This window comes from Fundulus heteroclitus, chromosome 6 (assembly GCF_011125445.2).
Source record: "Fundulus heteroclitus isolate FHET01 chromosome 6, MU-UCD_Fhet_4.1, whole genome shotgun sequence".
Lineage (NCBI taxonomy): Eukaryota > Metazoa > Chordata > Actinopteri > Cyprinodontiformes > Fundulidae > Fundulus > Fundulus heteroclitus.
Window position 1 is genome coordinate 32158636 of NC_046366.1, and position 21638 is coordinate 32180273.

General features: G+C 49.9%; 6 non-coding genes across 6 annotated transcripts; all 6 read left to right on the plus strand.

Moving 5' to 3' along the window:
* Nucleotides 1-1301: 1301 nt before the first annotated feature.
* Nucleotides 1302-1384, plus strand: trnal-uaa. Its single transcript has one exon. It is a non-coding gene; the product is annotated as a tRNA-Leu (tRNA).
* Nucleotides 1385-2294: 910 nt separating this feature from the next.
* Nucleotides 2295-2377, plus strand: trnal-uaa. Its single transcript has one exon. It is a non-coding gene; the product is annotated as a tRNA-Leu (tRNA).
* A 1754-nt stretch (nt 2378-4131) lies between these two features.
* Nucleotides 4132-4214, plus strand: trnal-uaa. The gene has a single exon. It is a non-coding gene; the product is annotated as a tRNA-Leu (tRNA).
* A 1873-nt stretch (nt 4215-6087) lies between these two features.
* Nucleotides 6088-6176, plus strand: trnal-uaa. Its single transcript is given in 2 exon segments — nt 6088-6124; nt 6131-6176. It is a non-coding gene; the product is annotated as a tRNA-Leu (tRNA).
* Nucleotides 6177-8085: 1909 nt separating this feature from the next.
* On the plus strand, nt 8086-8174 carry trnal-uaa. The gene is given in 2 exon segments: nt 8086-8122; nt 8129-8174. It is a non-coding gene; the product is annotated as a tRNA-Leu (tRNA).
* Nucleotides 8175-8394: 220 nt separating this feature from the next.
* On the plus strand, nt 8395-8477 carry trnal-uaa. The gene has a single exon. It is a non-coding gene; the product is annotated as a tRNA-Leu (tRNA).
* The last annotated feature ends 13161 nt before the right edge of the window (nt 8478-21638 follow it).

Here is a 21638-nt window from a genome sequence, read left to right on the forward strand (position 1 = left end):
CTCTAGTAACATTAGTTTTAGTCTTTTTGAGGAGTTCATTAACGGTATTAGTTAAACTACTGACCGCAGGTACAGACCAAACAGCAGGGGGTGCTGTTGTCACATTTAGAGTGCCTGTATTTTCCAGACAAAAGGCTTTTCATGCTCCCACCCCACTATTTGAGAAGCATTGCACTAGGGTAACATCCGAAAAGGTCTAATTGGTAAGAACTCTAGCCAAAGCTGATTCGCCGTGATAAGTGCTGTCCGATTAGTGCAGTGAGTAAGGAAGGAGGTAGGAAAGGAGCCTGTATGCATCCTATCATTGTTCCTTCAGTGTGTGCTTGTACGTTGCATGAAACAACGTACAAGCACACCTCATGGATATTAACAAAAATGTCCGGAAAGCAGGGAGTGCGCACTTGTAAGTAGCACCATTTACCTTTTCACGTATGAAATGAATTGTTGGTCATCCATGTGGATCAGAGGCCTTTGGCCATCTCTGCCTTTGGTGTCTACAGCAAATCAGTTCCGAATGATGGTGTAACGCCAAAGTTTTAAATCAGATTAAGCAATGAAATCCACAGCTGTGATATAAAGAGATATAATGTATATATACTTATGTTAGCCTTGAAACTTAAACTGATCATTTGTTTGTGTTGTAATCATCGTTAATTTAGCATATAATGTGCATACACCGTTTTCTGTTCAAAACAAAACCTGTTCATAAAATTGGATGAGTTAAAATCAATGAAATCATCACCACTTTGTCAATTCTGTTTAAGAAGACAACAACGAGCAATTGGACCTGTTACTGTTAGCACTAGAAAGTCTGTATAGGTTTACACGCTTTCATAAGTTTTGGTTTGTTGCTTCAGCATTTGTCTAACTAGCATTTTTTGGAGTTCTTGTTTGGAAAGCTGTAGGCCCTGATTTGTTTAGAATCATCCATGTGTGTTTCTGTCACGTAATGACGTCGGAGTTAATGGCTGTCCGAATTCAGCACGGCAGTCCGAAGCTCTTTTCCTACGAAGGATGCTACAGGATGTGCTTCCTGTTGATCCCGTGGGAGGTCATGCAACCAGAGCTAGGTGCTATAATTAGACATTTTTGGATGGAGCCATGGTATTTATCCAAAAGTCATTGCCTCACTGTTGCACTCAGAGTAACGTGCTGTCATCGTTGAGCAAGTACTGAACTGGGGGAAGCAGATTCCTGGAGTGTACACAATCCTGCAGCTTGTTGGACCATCTGGAACATCATGTAGGCTTCTTCAGTATAGCTGAACCTCTCTCTTCAAGTTCTTGATGAGCCAAAAACTGACCAGGATGGCCGAGTGGTTAAGGCGTTGGACTTAAGATCCAATGTGCATAAGCCCTCGTGGGATCGACCCCCACTCCTGGTAGAGGAAAGATGTTAAGAGGCCTTTTGGGGTTAATATGAAGACAGAGGTTGACTGCAGGTTGAAAAGAGGCTTTCACGACTAACAGTCTACACTCCTAATCATCCCACATGTAATTCTTAGTTGATTAAAAACATCTTGCTTGTTTACTATTACTACCAGAACAACTACAGTTAATTATTTCATACATATAAACCTAAATCACAAGAAACAGATTGTTGCTGCACACAGCTTCCTGAGTGGTTGGTAAAATGCAGAGACACACTTTCCATCTGGGGAAGGGTAATATTTTGTTCATTACTTATTTATCAAGAAGTCAAAAAATGTACATAACTCAATGTCAACCTTCCAGTAACTGCTAGAATGGCTTACAGGTTATGATGATGGGGTGTAGGTCCAATGAACAAAGTCTTTATTGGTTCAAATCCAGCTCTAGGTAAAAATGGATCCTAACTAGAACTTTAGATATGGGATCTTTTAAAATTGCAGGAAGTGCTTTAACTGATTCCATGTTTGCAACACATACTGAGAGATGCTAGAAAACATGATAAGTTCATGTCAGTTAAAAAATATGAACAAAAAGGGACTTTTTTGTTGTTAGTCTTGTCACAAGGTCATCCTCCAAAGATGTTTGCCTCACTGTTACAAGGAGATACGCTCACACTCACCGGCTGTTATGGGTTAGCATGACGTGCGCTGGGGGCACTTTCATCCAGCAGTGCATTCCTCAACTGTATGTGGTCCTGCTGCCTGCTGGACATCCAGGAGCACCTGGAAGGCCTTCTTCAGTACAGCTGAACGTCTTACTTTGAAGAGCTATAAAATCCAGAAAACAGTCTGTGTTTTACCGTGACGGTAACATTTGCAGCAGCAGCCTCCCTGGGCGAGTGTCCGGGACACATGCTGTGTGGAAACCAGGATGGCCGAGTGGTTAAGGCGTTGGACTTAAGATCCAATGGGCATAAGCCCTCGTGGGTTCGACCCCCACTCCTGGTAAAGGATAAATATTTATCACCTTCAGGAGTCTTCCTGCATTAAATAATATGAAGACAGGAAAGTCACATTGATGCTTTCATGACCAACAGTGTACATTCTTATCATCTCCCATGTAATTCTTAGTTGATAAAAGAACATCTTCCTCTAGTTTACTATTACTGCCAGAACAACTACAGTTAATCATTTCATACATATAATCCTAAATCACAAGAAATGGAGTAGTAAAGCTTCTTGACTCTAGTTATGCTAAGGGTTACTAAATATTATTGCTGGAAAAGATTTGCTTGCAACATACCAAGAGGCAAAGAGCCCCTTAGATCTTGACTGAGAACTGTTTACGCCGCCTCTCCCATGCTAATGTCTATTTAAACACTTTTAGCTTCTCAGGGAGTGTTTGTTTGGACATATTTACAAATTGCACAGTTCATTAACTTGAAGATTCAAATCTTTGCTAATGATTATTTGCACATTTTCAACTTCCCAAGGAATGTTTGTATAATACATTCATGCAATTGTACAGTAATTTACGTAGTCTGTAAAGCTTCCTGACATTTTTACTAAAACATTTAGATCTATCAGATGCTAAGGACTGTTTGAAAGCTTTTACTTTCCCAGGAAGTGTTGTCGGTGCGTTCAGCTGAGCAATATGTCTTGTTTGTGTCTCTGTGTTATGTGTTCTGAGCCGGTGTCTCAACAAAGTGTCCTTATGGTTACATTATGACAATAAAGATTCTTGTTTCACTATCCTGCAAGAAACACGTGTCATTAATCAATCTTGAGCCAGGTTCTTGTGGAGGTTTCTTCCTGTTATAAGGGTGTTCTCCTGACAAAGTCAAAGAAACAATGAGGTCAAGTTTCCCCTCTCGCTAGATGCTCATTCAGAAGGAGGGACTTCTGCAAAATGTACGACGCAGTGCAATCTGCTGGGCATCGTCCAATCGAGAACCTTCTACCGACTGGAGCATTATACCAATCTCAACGGCATTGTTTAATAGCTGGGAACAAATCGAAATGTATCTAAATGACTTTGAATCTGTCTGTATGATTAAAATCACTATGGATTGATGTTCGCAAACTGAATTTTTTATTCATGTGTTTTGGTAAAGTGCCTTGAGGAGACATTTGTTGTGAACTGGCTGTATATGAATGAACCGGACTGAAAAGCAAAAAAGTGGTGGCCTAATAGTTAGGGAAATGAGCAGTTGTGTCCTGGAAAGGTTGCTTGTTTGAATCCCATTCTGGGTCTCTGATCAAAGTCTTTATTGGTTCAAATCCAGCTCTTGGTAAAAAATGGATCCTAGCTATGGATATGGGATGTTTTAAAATTGCAGGAAGTGCTTTAGCTGATTCTGTGTTTGCAACACATACTCAGAGATGCTAGAAAAGACAATACGTTCATGTCAGTTTAAAATATGAACACAAAGGGACTTTTTTGTTGTTAGTCTTGTCACAAGGTCATCCTCCAAAGATGTTTGCCTCACTGTTACAAGGAGATACGCTCACACTCACCGGCTGTTATGGGTTAGCGTGACGTGCGCTGGGGGCACTTTCATCCAGCAGTGTATTCCTCGACTGTATGTGGTCCTGCTGCTTGCTGGACATCCAGGAGCACCTGGAAGGCCTTCTTCAGTACAGCTGAACGTCTTACTTTGAAGAGCTATAAAATCCAGAAGACTGTCAGTGTTTTACTGTGAAGGTAACATTTGCAGCAGTAGCCTCCCTGGGCGAGCGTCCGGAACACATGCTGTGTGGAAACCAGGATGGCCGAGTGGTTAAGGCGTTGGACTTAAGATCCAATGGGCATAAGCCCTCGTGGGTTCGACCCCCACTCCTGGTAAAGAATAGGTATTTATCACCTTCAGGAGTCTTCCTGGGTTGAATAATACAAAGACAGAAAAGTTACATTGAAGCTTTCATGACTAACAGCGTACATTCTTATCATCCCACATGTAATTCTTAGTTGATAAAAGAACATCTTCTTCTAGTTTACTATTATCTTAAGAGGCCTTTTGGGGTGACTGCAGGTTGAAAAGAGGCTTTCATGACTAACAGTGTACACTTGTAATTCTTAGTTGATTAAAAACATCTTTCTCTAGTTTACTATTACTGCCAGAACAACTACAGTTAATCATTTCATACATACAATCCTAAATCACAAGAAATAGAGTAGTAAAGCTTCTTGACTCTAGTTATGCTCATCAAAGGGTTACTAAATATTATTGCTGGAAAAGATTTGCTTACAACATACCAAGAGGCAAAGAGTCCCTTAGATCTTGCCTGAGAACCGTTTACGCCGCCTCTCCCATGCTAATGTCTATTTAAACACTTTTAGCTTCTCAGGGAGTGTTTGTTTGGACATCTTTACAAATTGCACAGTTCATTAACTTGAAGATTCATATCTTTGCTAATGATTATTTGCACACTTTCAACTTCCCAAGGAATGTTTGTGTAATACATTCATGCAATTGTACAGTAATTTACGTCATCTGTAAAGCTTCCTGACATTTTTACTAAAACATTTAGATCTATCAGATGCTAAGGACTATTTAAAAGCTTTTACTTTCCCAGGAAGTGTTGTCGGTGCGTTCAGCTGAGCAATATGTCTTGTTTGAGTCTCTGTGTTATGTGTTTTGAGCCGGTGTCTCAACAAAATGTCCTTATGGTTACATTATGACAATAAAGATTCTTGATTTACTATCCTGCAAGAAACACGTGTCATTAATCAATCTTGAGCCAGGTTCTTGTGGAGGTTTCTTCCTGTTATAAGGGTGTTCTCCTGACAAAGTCAAAGAAACAATGAGGTCAAGTGTCCCCTCTCGCTACATGCTCGTTCAGAAGGAGGGATTTCTGCAAAATGTACGACGCAGTGCAATCTGCTGGGCATCGTCCAATCGAGAACCTTCTACAGACTGGAGCATTATACCAAACTCAACGGCATTTTTTAAAAGCTGGGAACAAATCAAAATATATCTAAATAACTTTGAATCTGTCTGTATGATTAAAATCACTATGGATTGATGTTCGCAAACTGAATATTTTATTAATGTGTTTCTGTAAAGTGCCTTGAGGAGACATTTGTTGTGAACTGGCTGTATATGAATGAACCAGATTGAAAACAAAGAGTGGTGACCTAATAGTTAGGGAGCTGGACAGCTGTGTCCTGGAAAGGTTGCTGGTTTGAATCCCATTCTGGGTCTCTGAAAAAAGTCTTTATTGGTTCAAATCCAACTCTTGGTAAAAATGGATCCTAACTAGAGCTTTAGATATGGGATCTTTTAAAATTGCAGGAACTGTTTTAGATGATTGTGTGTTTGCAACACTTACTGAGAGATGCTAGAAAAGACGATAAGTTCATGTCAGTTTAAAATATGAACAAAAAGGGAGTTTTTTGTTGTTAGTCTTGTCACAAGGTCATCCTCCAAAGATGTTTGCCTCACTGTTACAAGGAGATACTCTCACACTCACCGGCTGTTATGGCTTAGCATGACGTGCGCTGGGGGCACTTTCATCCAGCAGTGCATTCCTTGACTGTATGTGGTCCTGCTGCTTGCTGGACATCCAGGAACACCTGGAAGGCCTTCTTCAGTACAGCTGAACGTCTTACTTTGAAGAGCTATAAAATCCAGAAAACTGTCGGTGTTTTACCGTGAAGGTAACATTTGCAGCAGCAGCCTCCCTCGGCGAGCGTCCGGGTCACATGCTGTGTGGAAACCAGGATGGCCGAGTGGTTAAGGCGTTGGACTTAAACTTAAGATCCAATGGGCATAAGCCCTCGTGGGTTCGACCCCCACTCCTGGTAAGGGATAAATATTTATCACCTTTAGGAGTTTTCCTGGTGTTGAATAATATCAAGACAGAAAAGTCACATTGATGCTTTCATGACCAACAGTGTACATTCTTATCATCCCATATTTAATTCTTAGTTCATAAAAGAACATCTTGCCCTAGTTTACTATTACTGCCAGAACAACTACAGTTAATCATTTCATACATATAAGCCTAAATCACAAGAAATAGAGTAGTAAATCTTCTTGACTCTAGTTATGCTGCTCAAAGGGTTACTAAATATTATTGCTGGAAAAGATTTGCTTGCAACATACCAAGAGGCAAAGAGTCCCTTAGATCTTGCCTGAGAACCGTTTACGCCGTCTCTCCCATGCTAATGTCTATTTAAACACTTTTAGCTTCTCAGGGAGTGTTTGTTTGGACATATTTACAAATTGCACAGATCATTAACTTGAAGATTCATATCTTTGCTAATGATTCTTTGCACACTTTTAACTTCCCAAGGAATGTTTGTCTGATACATTCATGCAATTGTACAGTAATTTACGTAGTCTGTAAAGCTTCCTGACATTTTTACTAAAACATTTAGATCTATCAGATGCTAAGGACTGTTTGAAAGCTTTTACTTTCCCAGGAAGTGTTGTCGGTGCGTTCAGCTGAGCAATATGTCTTGTTTGTGTCTCTGTGTTATGTGTTCTAAGCCAGTGTCTCAACAAAATGTCCTTATGGTTACATTATGACAATAAAGATTCTTGTTTCACTATCCTGCAAAAAACACGTGTAATTAATCAATCTTGAGCCAGGTTGTTGTGGAGGTTTCTTCCTGTTATAAGGGTGTTCTCCTGACAAAGTCAAAGAAACAATGAGGTCAAGTGTCCCCTCTCGCTACAGTGGTTAAGGTGTTGGACTTAAGATCCAAATGGCATAAGCCCTTGTGGGTTCGACCCCCACTCCTGGTAAAGGATAAATATTAATCACCTTTAAGAGTCTTACTGGGTTAAATAATATGAAGAAAGGAAAGTCACTTTGATACTTTCATGACCAACAGTGTACACTCCTAATTATCCCATATTTAATTCTTAGTTGATAAAACAACATCTTCCTCTAGTTTACTATTACTGCCAGAACAACTACAGTTAATCATTTCATACATATAATCCTGAATCACAAGAAATACAGTAGTAAAGCTTCTTGACTCTAGTTATGCTGCTCAAAGGGTTACTAAATATTATTGCATCTTTTAAACTAAAGCATCTTTTAGTTTGTATTTATATGCAATATTATTTTAACACCCATCAGGGAAATCTATTGTTGTCATAAGTGAGTGGTGACCTAATAGTTAGGGAAATGAGCAGTTGTGTCCTGGAAAGGTTGCTTGTTTAAATCCCATTCTCGGTCTCTGACCAAGGTCTTTATTGGTTCAAATCCAGCTCTTGGTAAAAATGGATCTTAACTAGAGCTTTAGATATGGGATCTTTTAAAATTGCAGGAAGTGCTTTAGCTGATACCGTGTTTGCAACACATACTGAGAGATGCTAGAAAAGACGATAAGTTCATGTCAGTTTAAAAAATATTAACAGTATGGATAAAAGGGACTTTTTTGTTGTTAGTCTTGTCACAAGGTCATCCTCCAAAGACGTTTGCCTCACTGTTACAAGGAGATACTCTCACATTCACCGGCTGTTATGGGTTAGCGGGATGTGCGCTGGGGGCACTTTCATCCAGCAGTGCATTCCTCGACTGTATGTGGTCCTGCTGCTTGCTGGACATCCAGGAGCACCTGGAAGGCCTTCTTCAGTACAGCTGAACGTCTTACTTTGATAAGCTATAAAATCCAGAAAACTGTCAGTGTTTTACCGTGAAGGTAACATTTGCAGCAGCAGCCTCCCTGGGCGAGCGTCCAGGTCACATGCTGTGAGGAAACCAGGATGGCCGAGTGGTTAAGGCGTTGGACTTAAACTTAAGATCCAATGGGCATAAGCCCTCGTGGGTTCGACCCCCACTCCTGGTAAAGGATAAATATTTATCTCCTTTAGGTAGATTAATATGAAGACAGAAGCTTACCACCAAGAAAAGTCATGTCAAAGCTTTCATGACCAACAGTGTACACTCCTAATCATATCACACGTAGTTCTTAGTTGATTAAAAAAACATCTTGCTCTAGTTTACTATTACTGCCACAACAATTACATTAAATGATTTCACTTTGGTTGATTAGCTATACAAGTGAAACCAGGATGACCGAGTGGTTAAGGTGTTGGACTTAAGATCCAATGGGCATAAGCCCTCGTGGGTTCAACCCCCACTCCTGGTAGGAGGCAGAAACAAACAGGACATTACCTTCTTTATTACTTGAACAAAGATAAATATATTTATAGTCTCTGTTATCATTTGAATGATTTCGGCTGCTTTCAACTCAGTCGTGTGACATTCCAGCAAGTGCATAAACAAAGTGTCAGGATGAAAGAAAGAAAACATGTTGAAGAACAAGTTTAAATAAATAAATGTACTTTGAACACTTTGCTGTACTTAGAAATACTCTGTTCTGAAGACTGATGCATACTATGATGTCGTAGAGTCCTGTAGGGGACAGCAGGGGCTATTATAGCTGTCTTCAAGGTTTCTAGACACCCATGTGTGTATTTTATGTCTGCTTTCTTCAGTCAGCAAGGTGAAGGCTTACAAAGAGGAAAAGGACCGATGTAACTCAAGACACTCTGAGGTCTGTTCATTCATCTGCCTGCTGATAGAAACATCTCAGCTCTGACTGAAGCCCTGCTATCAGCAACCTGCAGCATCCTGCCATGAGAGGTGGAAAATAAGTGAAGCAGAGACGCAGCCGAGGTCTCCCATCTGTAGCTCTGCTTTCTATTTTAAGACCAGGGTGAGTGTTGGGATGGTTGAGTGTGGTTCACCAAAGACTGGTGAAGTCAAAGCGACAATTTCTAGCAGCAAATCTACAGGTACATCTCAATAAAGCTGAATATCATCAAAATGTTATTTTAGTTTTAGATTTAATCATGCTTTATAGCTAGGGAACTTCAAAAAAAAAAAAAACAACAACTTTTTAAAATTCTAACTAGTTGATATAAAACCAAAACTTTAACCTTTTTGTTTTTTGGTGTATGAAGACGAATGAATTAGGACAAATTACATTTAGCCTCCAAGTCCCTAATGATCCATAGTTCTTTAGGCTTTATGAAGATTGTTTAAAGGTTTTCTTTAAACCTAAAGCATAAAGAAATTAACCGAGACATGAACTTTTTGCACAGTACGGAAAATAAATTATAAAAATAAACGTACAACTGAATGTTAAACCCAATTATTGAATTTCCTCCGTCCGAGACGTGTACAGATCTAGGGTCCGGAAAGGGGCAGCTAACATGTCTGCAGACCCCACACAACCTGTTTAGACTTTTACCTTAAGGTCGGCGCTACAGAGAGTCATTTACAAGAACTAGCCACCACAGATGCAGTTTTCACCCCCAGGATATCTCTCTGATGAGCACTGATCAGATTAATACCATCCTTATTCACACCAACCCAACAATGTGTTCCTTTCTTGTTTAAATATACTGCATATATACAATTATACAAAAAAGTTTAGCTTTTATTTTGTCTTTTCCTGTATTCATATTTAAAACATTGAAGCAAAGTGGTACCAAAGTCAGATTCCTTGTTTGTGTGAACGCTGATTATGATGTAGGAAAATATAAATGTATTATTAAATTATGGTCTCAAAAGAGAGATGAAAACGTTATTCTGCTTATTTATAGAAAATAAACCTGGGGGTTCTCTGTGGTGAAAGATCAATTAAGAGTTGACTGGCGCATTACTATATTACAAACACACTATCACAATTTTTGCAAATAAAGACAGGTAACAGACACTGTATTTATTCCCTTTTAACCAGCCACCAGAAATCAAGAGCTGGATGAAGCTCTTGTCTCCATGATAGTGAAGGATACCCAGCCTTTCACTATTGTGGATGACGTTGGATTCAGGACAGAGGCAAACATAAGCAGGCTGGACAACCCCCTGGAGTATTGGGCTAATCATCGGTCACTGTACCCCAATCTGTACAAACTTGCACTTATTTATTTATGCACCCCGGCATCATCTGTGCCATGTGAGCGTGTCTTTTCAAAGGCTGGAGAAGTAGTGTCAAAAAAGAGAAACCAAGCGACGCCTAACCCTAACCTTAACCGTTTGAAACCAAAAACCAAAACCAAAAACTTCCACAAGCACTTTCACTGTCCTGATTAAGCCCATGCCATTTTTCTAGAGTCACAGAAAAACATTAATACACAACATGCCATATCACATAACACTACTATTTTGGGCCAATATTTTATAAAACAATATTTTATTATACACACGTGTATACATAATTTATGTAGACAAATGATTTCGTCCTACACCTTTTGTGAAGTCATTTCCAAGAGCCATAACAGAAAAAAATCAATGCATCACATGTGTTAAGATACAGCTGGCTGTGATTATACACCTGGCCAGTATTGTGTGCACATGAAGCTCCAAGAAATGAACCCTTTCTCGAACCAGTTGGCTCAAGTGGTTCAATGCCTCATGAGGCTTCATCTCACCATCACTACAGATGAGGTTTGGAGCAGAGAGAAGTCTAACAAGTCCGGAAACAGGCAGAGGCAACACTAAAAACTAAGATGAGATAGAAAGGATCCAGCAACAGGCTAAACTTAAGATGCAGAGGTGGCAGGGTTCCAACAGCAAGTAGGGAAACCCAGGTAGACAGGCGAGGAGTTAGTGGTGTACTGAAGACAGACAAGCAGAGAAGTGAAGGTAAAGGGAGGCTTAAGTAGGAAGGCTGGCAGGTGAAGTGAGTCTGGCTAATTAGTGACTAACAGCAGCGGGAGTGAAGGGAAGGCTGAGTGGGAGTGATAGGAGGAAACTGAAAACTAACCATAAATATAGCCAGTACATAACTAAACCCAGACAGGAAGAACTGAAAAATAGTAAATAAAGAACAGATCAAAACTGAACCCTGACAAGGGGTCCGTTCTTCGTATATCGCTAACTCAGTTAGCTGGATTTGATGATTTGGCATGATCTTGGATTGTTTGGTTCTTTGAAACTCTTCCTGGACTTGTCAAAGCAACATGTGCACAAGCTTAAACCTGCTCGAGAGCAGGCTTATTTCATGTTAACAGGATTAGATCACAGCTTTATAAGTGGAGGAAATAGGGAAGTTTGTCGTATCCATGTCTTGTCCATTTTTATGACAGCAACCTCTTGCGGAAGGTGCAAGAATAATTTCAGAGCTTTTTGAATTAATCGCGTATTGCACAATAGAAGGGATCTTTTTGCGCAGCACAACAGTGTAACTAGAGAGATTTTTCTTGGTGGCTGTTATAGACATTTAAGAGTAGCTTTTAAAGAGGAAAAAGTTGTTAGAGCCATAAATAGAAAATGTGTATGATGGTTTGCTTTTTATTTTGATCATATTTGGTAAGATTTGTTCAGGCTGTTTTACTGTGCAAACTGTAAAACTTGGAAAATATTTTTAAAATTCCCTGGTGGCAGATGTCCTTTTAAGGAATGACACCATAATTTGGATCTCGACATAAGTGCCTTTTGAAAATAAAGGCTACCATTTTGTAGAATATTCTATTTCACTTTTACTTGTCCCCATGTTATAGTGGAGGCTCTGATATAAAAACAAGATGAATTAAATAAACCTTTATTTACAATCCTAGGATGACGTTGTGGGGAGGCGTCGCTTGACAACGTTGGGAGGCGTCGCTTGACACGTTGTGGGAGGGCGTCGCTTGACACGGTGTGGGAGGCGTCGCTTGACACGTTGTGGGGAGGCGTCGCTTGACACGTTGTGGGAGGCGTCGCTTGACACGTTGTGGGAGGCGTCGCTTGACACGTTGTGGAGGCGTCGCTTGACAACGTTGTGGGAGGCCGTCGCTTGACACGTTGGGGGAGGCGTCGCTTGACACGTTGGGTGGGAGGCGTCGCTTGACACGTTGTGGGGAGGCGTCCGCTTGACACGTTGTGGGAGGCGTCGCTTGACACGTTGTGGGAGGCGTCGCTTGACACGTTGTGGAGGCGTCGCGTGACACTTGTGGGAGGCGTCGCTTGACACGAATTGTGGGGAGGCGGTCGCTTGACACGTTGTGGTAGGCGTCGCTTGACACGTTGTGGGAGAGGGGGGAGGCGTCGCTTGACACGTTGTGGGAGGCGTCGCTTGACACGTTGTGGGAGGCGTCGCTTGACACGTTGTGGGAGGCGTCGCTTGACACGTTGTGGGAGGCGTCGCTTGACACGTTGTGGGAGGCGTCGCTTGACACGTTGTGGGAGGGCGTCGCTTGACACGTTGTGGGAGGCGTCGCTTGACACGTTGTGGGAGGCGTCGCTTGACACGTTGTGGGAGGCGTCGCTTGACACGTTGTGGAGGCGTCGCTTGACACGTTGTGGGAGGCGTCGCTTGACACGTTGTGGGAGGCGTCGCTTGACCGTTGTGGGAGGCGTCGCTTGACACGTTGTGGGAGGCGTCGCTTGACACGTTGTGGGAGGCGTCGCTTGACACGTTGTGGGAGGCGTCGCTTGACACGTTGTGGGAGGCGTCGCTTGACACGTTGTGGGAGGCGTCGCTTGACACGTTGTGGGAGGCGTCGCTTGACACGTTGTGGGAGGCGTCGCTTGACACGTTGTGGGGAGGCGTCGCTTGACACGTTGTGGGAGGCGTCGCTTGACACGTTGTGGAGGCGTCGCTTGACACGTTGTGGGAGGCGTCGCTTGACACGTTTGTGGGAGGCGTCGCTTGACACGTTGTGGGAGGCTCGCTTGACACGGTTGTGGGAGGGCGTCGCTTGACACGTTGTGGGAGGGCGTCGCTTGACCTTGTGGGAGGCCGTCGCTTGACACAGTTGTGGAGGGCGTCGCTTGAACACGTTGTGGGAGGCGGTAGCTTGACACGTTGTGGGAGGCGTCGCTTGACACGTTGTGGGAGGCGTCGCTTGACACGTTGTGGGAGGCGGTCGCTGACACGTTGTGGGAGGCGTCGCTTGAACACGTTGTGGGAGCGGCGCTTGACCGTTGTGGGAGGCGTCGCTTGACACGTTGTGGGAGGCGTCGCTTGACACGTTGTGGGAGGCGTCGCTTGACACGTTGTGGGAGGCGTCGCTTGACACGTTGTGGGAGGCGTCGCTTGACACGTTGTGGGGAGGCGTCGCTTGACACGTTGTGGGAGGGCGTCGCTTGACACGTTGTGGGAGCGTCGCTTGACACGTTGTGGGAGGCGTCGCTTGACACGTTGTGGGAGGCGTCGCTTGACACGTTGTGGGAGGCGTCGCTTGACACGTTGTGGGGAGGCGTCGCTTGACACGTTGTGGGAGGCGTCGCTTGACACGTTGTGGGAGGCGTCGCTTGACACTTGTGGGAGGCGTCGCTTGACACGTTTGTGGAGGCGTCGCTTGACAACGTTGTGGGAGGCGTCGCTTGACACGTTGTGGGAGGCGTCGCTTGACACGTTGTGGGAGGCGTCGCTTGACACGTTGTGGGAGGCGTCGCTTGACACGTTGTGGGAGGCGTCCGCTTGACACGTTGTGGGAGGCGTCGCTTGACACGTTGTGGAGGCTCGCTTGACACGTTGTGGGGGCGTCGCTTGACACGTTGTGGGAGGCGTCGCTTGACACGTTGTGGGGAGGCGTCGCTTGACACGTTGTGGGAGGCGTCGCTTGACACGTTGTGGGGAGGCCGTCGCTTGACACGTTGTGGGAAGGCGTCGCTTGACACGTTGTGGGAGGCGTCGCTTGACACGTTGTGGGAGGCGTGCGCTTGACAACGTTGTGGGAGGCGTCGCTTGACACGTTGTGGGAGGCGTCGCTTGACACGTTGTGGGAGGCGTCGCTTGACACGTTGTGGGAGGCGTCGCTTGACACGTTGTGGGAGGCGTCGCTTGACACGTTGTGGGAGGCGTCGCTTGACACGTTGTGGGAGGCGTCGCTTGACACGTTGTGGGAGGCGTCGCTTGACACGTTGTGGGAGGCGTCGCTTGACACGTTGTGGGAGGCGTCGCTTGACACGTTGTGGGAGGCGTCGCTTGACACGTTGTGGGAGGCGTCGCTTGACACGTTGTGGGAGGCGTCGCTTGACACGTTGTGGGAGGCGTCGCTTGACACGTTGTGGGAGGCGTCGCTTGACACGTTGTGGGAGGCGTCGCTTGACACGTTGTGGGAGGCGTCGCTTGACACGTTGTGGGAGGCGTCGCTTGACACGTTGTGGGAGGCGTCGCTTGACACGTTGTGGGAGGCGTCGCTTGACACGTTGTGGGAGGCGTCGCTTGACACGTTGTGGGAGGCGTCCGCTTGACACGTTGTGGGAGGCGTCGCTTGACACTTGTGGGGAGGCTTCGGCTTGACACGTTGTGGGAGGCGTCGCTTGACACGTTGTGGGAGGGCGTCGCTTGACACGTTTTGGGAGGCGTCGCTTGACAACGTTGTGGGAGGCGTCGCTTGACACGTTGTGGGAGGCGTCGCTTGACACGTTGTGGAGGCGTCGCTTGACACGTTGTGGAGGCGTCGCTTGAACACGTTGTGGGGAGGCGTCGCTTGACACGTTGTGGGAGCGTCGCTTGACACGTTGTGGGAGGCGTCGCTTGACACGTTGTGGGGAGGCGTCGCTGACACGTTGTGGGAGGCGTCGCTTGACACGTTGTGGAGGCGTCGCTTGACACGTTGTTGGGAGCGTTCGCTTGACACGTTGTGGGAGGCGTCGCTTGACACGTTGTGGGAGGCGTCGCTTGACACGTTGTGGGAGGCGTCGCTTGACACGTTGTGGAGGCGTCGCTTGACACGTTGTGGGGAGGCGTCGCTTGACACGTTTGTGGGAGGCGTTCTCTTGACACGTTGTGGGAGGCGTCGCTTGAACACGTTGGTGGAGGCGTCGCTTGTGGGAGGCGTCCTTGACACTTGTGGAGGGCGTCGCTTGACAGTTGTGGGAGGCGTCGCTTGACACGTTGTGGGAGGCGTCGCTTGACACGTTGTGGGAGGCGTCGCTTGACACGTTGTTGGGAGGCGTCGCTTGACACGTTGTGGGAGGGCGTCGCTTGACACGTTGTGGGAGGCGTCGCTTGACACGTTGTGGGAGGCCGTTGCCGCTTGACACGTTGTGGGGAGGCGTCGCTTGACACGTTGTGGGAGGCGCGCTGACACGTTGTGGAGGGCGTCGCTTGACACGTTGTGGGAGGCGTCGCTTGAACACGTTGTGGGGAGGCGTCGCTTGACACGTTGTGGGAGGCGTCGCTTGACACGTTGTGGGAGGCCGTCGCTTGACCACGTATGTGGGAGGCGTCGCTTGACACGTTGTGGGAGGCGTCGCTTGACACGTTGTTGGGAGGCGTCGCTTGACACGTTGTGGGAGGCGTTCGCTTGACACGTTGTGGGGAGGCGTCGCTTGACACGTTGTGGGAGGCGTCGCTTGACACGTTGTGGGAGGCGTCGCTTGAACGTTGTGGGAGGCGTCGCTTTGAACACGTTGTGGGCGGCGTCGCTTGACAACGTTGTGGGAGCGTCGCTTGACACGTTGTGGAGGCGTCGCTTGACACGTTGTGGGAGGCGTCGCTTGACACGTTGTGGAGGCGTCGCTTGAACACGTGTGGAGGCGTCGCTTGACACGTTGTGGGAGGCTCGCTTGACACGTTGTGGGAGGCGTCGCTTGACACGTTGTGGGAGGCGTCGCTGACACGTTGTGGAGGGCGTCGCTTGACACGTTGTTGGAGGCGTCCGTCTTGACACGTTGTGGGGAGGCGTCGCTTGACACGTTGTGGGAGGCGTCGCTTGACACGTTGTGGGAGGGCGGTCGCTTGACACGTTGTGGGAGCGTCGCTTGACAACGTTGTGGGAGGCGTCGCTGACACGTTGTGGGGCGTCGCTTGACACGTTGTGGAGGCGTCGCTTGACACGTTGTGGGAGGCGTCGCTTGACACGTTGTGGGAGGCGTCGCTTGACACGTTGTGGGAGGCGTCGCTTGACACGTTGTGGGAGGGCGTCGCTTGACACGTTGTGGGAGGCCGTCGCTTGAACAACGTTGTGGGAGGCGTCGCTTGACACGTTGTGGAGGCGTCGCTTGACACGTTGTGGAGGCGTCGCTTGACACGTTGTGGGAGGCGTCGCTTGACACGTTGTGGGAGGCGTCGCTTGAACACTTGTGGGGAGGCGTCGCTTGACACGTTGTGGGAGGCGTCGCTTGACACGTTGGTGGGAGCGTCGCTTGACACGTTGTGGGAGGCGTCGCTTGACACGTTGTGGGAGGCGTCGCTTGACACGTTGTGGGAGGCGTCGCTTGACACGTTGTGGGAGGCGTCGCTTGACACGTTTGGGAGGCGTCGCTTGACACGTTGTGGGAGGCGTCGCTTGACACGTTGTGGGAGGCGTCGCTTGACACGTTGTGGGAGGCGTCGCTTGACACGTTGTGGGAGGCGTCGCTTGACACGTTGTGGGAGGCGTCCGCTTGACACGTTGTGGGAGGCGTCGCTTGACACGTTGTGGGAGGCGTCGCTTGACACGTTGTGGGAGGCCGTCGCTTGACACGTTGTGGGAGGCGTCGCTTGACACGTTGTGGGAGGCGTCGCTTGACCACGGTTGTGGGAGGCCGTCGCTTGGACACCGTTGTGGGAGGCGTCGGCTGGGACAACGGTTGTGGGAGCGTCGCTTGACACGTTGGTGGGGAGGCGTCGCTTGACACGTTGTGGGAGGGCGTCGCTTGAACACGTTGTGGGAGGCGTCGCTTGACACGTTGGTGGGAGGCGTCGCTTGACACGTTGTGGGAGGCGTCGCTTGACAAGTTGTGGGAGTCGCGCTGACACGTTGTGGGAGGCGTCGCTTGACACGTTGTGGGGAGGCGTCGCTTGACACGTTGTGGGAGGCGTCGCTTGACACTTTGTGGGAGGCGTCGCTTGACACGTTGTGGGAGGCGTCGCTTACACGTGGTGGGAGGCGTCGCTTGACACGTGGTGGAGGCGTCGCTTGATCACGTTGTGGGAGGCGTCGCTTGACACGTTGTGGGAGGCGTCGCTTGACACGTTGTGTAGGCGTCGCTTGACACTTGTGGGAGCGTCGCTTGACACGTTGTGGGAGGCGTCGCTTGACACTTGTGGGAGGCGTCGCTTGACACGTTGTGGGAGGCGTCGCTTGACACGTTGTGGGAGGCGTCGCTTGACACGTTGTTGGGAGGCGTCGCTTACACTTGTGGGAGGCGTGCGCTTGACACGTTGTGGGAGGCGTCGCGTGACACGTTGTGGGAGGCGTCGCTTGACAACGTTGTTGGAGGCGTCGCTGACAGCTTGTGGAGGCGTCGCTTGACACGTTGTGGGAGGCGTCGCTTGACACGTTGTGGGAGGGCGTCGCTTGACACGTTGTGGGAGGCGTCGCTTGACACGTTGTGGGAGGCGTCGCTTGACACGTTGTGGGAGGCGTCGCTTGACACGTGTGGGAGGCGTCGCTTGACACGTTGTGGAGGCGTCGCTTGACACGTTGTGGGAGGCGTCGCTTGACACGTTGTGGGAGGCGTCGCTTGACACGTTGTGGGAGGTCGTCGCTTGACACGTTGTGGGAGGGCGTCGCTTGACACGTTGTGGAGGCGTCGCTTGACACGTGTGGGAGGCGTCGCTTGACACGTTGTGGGAGGCGTCGCTTGACACGTTGTGGAGGCGTCGCTTGACACGTTGTGGGAGGCGTCGCTTGACACGTTGTGGAGGGCGTCGCTTGACACGTTGTGGGAGGCGTCGCTTGACACGTTGTGGGAGATGCGTCGCTTGACACGTTGGTGGAAGCGTCGCTTGACCACGTTGTGGAGGCGTCGCTTGACACGTTGTGGAGGCGTCGCTTGACACGTTGTGGGAGGCTCGCTTGACACGTTGTGGGAGGCGTCGCTTGACACGTTGTGGGGAGGCGGCGCTTGGGGACACTTTGTGGGAGGCGTCGCTTGACACGTTGTGGGAGGCGTCGCTTGACACGTTGTGGGAGGCGTCGCTTGACACGTTGTGGGAGGCGTCGCTTGACACGTTGTGGGAGGCGTCGCTTGACACGTTGTGGGAGGCGTCGCTTGACACGTTGTGGGAGGCGTCGCTTGACACGTTGTGGGAGGCGTCGCTTGACACGTTGTGGGAGGCGTCGCTTGACACGTTGTGGGAGGCGTCGCTTGACACGTTGTGGGAGGCGTCGCTTGACACGTTGTGGGAGGCGTCGCTTGACACGTTGTGGGAGGCGTCGCTTGACACGTTGTGGGAGGCGTCGCTTGACACGTTGTGGGAGGCGTCGCTTGACACGTTGTGGGAGGCGTCGCTTGACACGTTGTGGGAGGCGTCGCTTGACACGTTGTGGGAGGCGTCGCTTGACACGTTGTGGGAGGCGTCGCTTGACACGTTGTGGGAGGCGTCGCTTGACACGTTGTGGGAGGCGTCGCTTGACACGTTGTGGGAGGCGTCGCTTGACACGCTTGAACACGTTGTGGAGGCGTCGCTTGACACGTTGTGGGAGGCGTCGCTTGACACGTTGTGGGAGGCGTCCGCTTGACACGTTGTGGGAGGCGTCGCTTGACACGTTGTGGGAGGCGTCGCTTGACACGTTGTGGGAGGCGTCGCTTGACACGTTGTGGGAGGCGTCGCTTGACCACGTTGTGGGAGGCGTCGCTTGACACGTTGTGGGAGGGCGTCGCTTGACACGTTGTGGGAGGCGTCGCTTGACACGTTGTGGGGAGGCGTCGCTTGACACGTTGTGGGGAGGCGTCGCTTGACACGTTGTGGGAGGCGTCGCTTAGACACGTTGTGGGGAGGCGTCGCTTGACACGTTGTGGGAGGCGTCGCTTGACACGGTTGTGGGAGGCGTCGCTTGACACGTTTTGGGAGGGCGTCGCTTGACACGTTGTGGGAGGCGTCGCTTGACACGTTGTGGGAGGCGTCGCTTGACACGTTGTGGGAGGCGTCGCTTGACACTTTGTGGGAGGCGTCGCTTGACACGTTGTGGGAGGCGTAGCTTGACACGTTGTGGGAGGCGTCGCTTGACACGTTGTGGGAGGCGTCGCTTGACACGTTGTGGGAGGCGTCGCTTGACACGTTGTGGGAGGCGTCGCTTGACACGTTGTGGGAGGCGTCGCTTGACACGTTGTGGGAGGCGTCGCTTGACACGTTGTGGGAGGCGTCGCTTGACACGTTGTGGGAGGCGTCGCTTGACACGTTGTGGGAGGCGTCGCTTGACACGTTGTGGGAGGCGTCGCTTGACACGTTGTGGGAGGCGTCGCTTGACACGTTGTGGGAGGCGTCGCTTGACACGTTGTGGGAGGCGTCGCTTGACACGTTGTGGGAGGCGTCGCTTGACACGTTGTGGGAGGCGTCGCTTGACACGTTGTGGGAGGCGTCGCTTGACACGTTGTGGGAGGCGTCGCTTGACACGTTGTGGGAGGCGTCGCTTGACACGTTGTGGGAGGCGTCGCTTGACACGTTGTGGGAGGCGTCGCTTGACACGTTGTGGGAGGCGTCGCTTGACACGTTGTGGGAGGCGTCGCTTGAAACGTTGTGGGAGGCGTCGCTTGACCGTTGTGGGAGGCGTCGCTTGACACGTGTGGGAGGCGTCGCTTGACACTTGTGGGAGGCGTCGCTTGACACGTTGTGGTAGGCGTCGCTTGACACGTTGTGGGAGGCGTCGCTTGACACGTTGTGGGAGGCGTCGCTTGACACGTTGTGGGAGGCGTCGCTGGACACGTTGTGGGAGGCGTCGCTTGACACGTTGTGGGAGGCGTCGCTTGAAACACGTTGTGGAGGCGTCGCTTGACACGTTGTGGGAGGCGTCGCTTGACACGTTGTGGGAGGCGTCGCTTGACACGTTGTGGGAGGCGTCGCTTGACACGTTGTGGGAGGCGTCGCTTGACACGTTGTGGGAGGGCGTCGCTTGACACGTTGTGGGAGGCGTCGCTTGACACGTTGTGGGAGGCGTCGCTTGACACGTTGTGGGAGGCGTCGCTTGACACGTTGTGGGAGGCGTCGCTTGACACGTTGTGGGAGGCGTCGCTTGACACGTTGTGGGAGGCGTCGCTTGACACGTTGTGGGAGAGGCGTCGCTTGACAACGTTTGGGAGGCGTCGCTTGACACGTTGTGGGAGGCGTCGCTTGACACGTTGTGGGAGGCGTCGCTTGACACTTGTGGAGGCGTCCGCTTGACACGTTGTGGGAGGCGTCGCTTGACACGTTGTGGGGAGGCGTCGCTTGACACGTTGTGGGGAGGCGTCGCTTGACACTTTGTGGGAGGGCGTCGCTTGACACGTTGTGGGAGGCGTCGCTTGACACGTTGTGGGAGGCGTCGCTTGACCGTTGTGGGGAGGCGTCGCTTGACCCGTTTGGGAGGCGTCCGCTTGACACGTTGTGGGAGGCGTCGCTTGACACGTTGTGGGAGGCGTCGCTTGACACGTTGTGGGAGGCGTCGCTTGACACGTTGTGGGAGGCGTCGCTTGACACGTTGTGGGGGGCGTCGCTTGACACGTTGTGGGAGGCGTCGCTTGACACGTTGTGGGAGGCGTCCGCTTGACACGTTGTGGGAGGCGTCGCTTGACACGTTGTGGGAGGCGTCGCTTGACACGTTGTGGGAGGCGTCGCTTGACACGTTGTGGGGAGCGTCGCTTGAACACTTGTGGGATCGTCGCTTGACACGTTGTGGGAGGCGTCGCTTGACACGTTGTGGGATGCGTCGCTTGAACACGTTGTGGGAGGCGTCGCTTGAACACGTTGTGGGAGGCGTCGCTTGACAACTTGTGGGAGGCGTCCGCTTGACACGTTGTGGGAGGCGTCGCTTGACACGTTGTGGGAGGCGTCGCTTGACACGTTGTGGGAGGCGTCGCTTGACACGTTGTGGGAGGCGTCGCTTGACACGTTGTGGGAGGCGTCGCGTGACACGTTGTTGGGAGGCGTGGCTTGACACGTTGTGGGAGGCGTCGCTTGACACGTTGTGGGAGGCGTCGCTTGACACGTTGTGGGAGGCGTCGCTTGACACGTTGTGGGAGGCGTCGCTTGACACGTTGTGGAGGCGTCGCTTGAACACGTTGTGGGAGGCGTCGCTTGACACGTTGTGGGAGGGCGTCGCTTGACACGTTGTGGGAGGCGTCGCTTGACACGTTGTGGGAGGCGTCGCTTGAACACGTGTGGGAGGCGTCGCTTGACACGTTGTGGGAGGCGTCGCTTGACACGTTGTGGGAGGCGTCGCTTGACACGTTGTGGGAGGCGTCGCTTGACACGTTGTGGGAGGCGTCGCTTGACACGTTGTGGGAGGCGTCGCTTGACACGTTGTGGGAGGCGTCGCTTGACACGTTGTGGGAGCGTCGCTTGACACGTTGTGGTGAGGCGCGCTTGACACGTTGTGGGAGGCGTCCGCTTGACACGTTGTGGGAGGCGTCGCTTGACACGTTGTGGGAAGGCGTCGCTGAACTTGGAGGCGGGTCCCGTGTG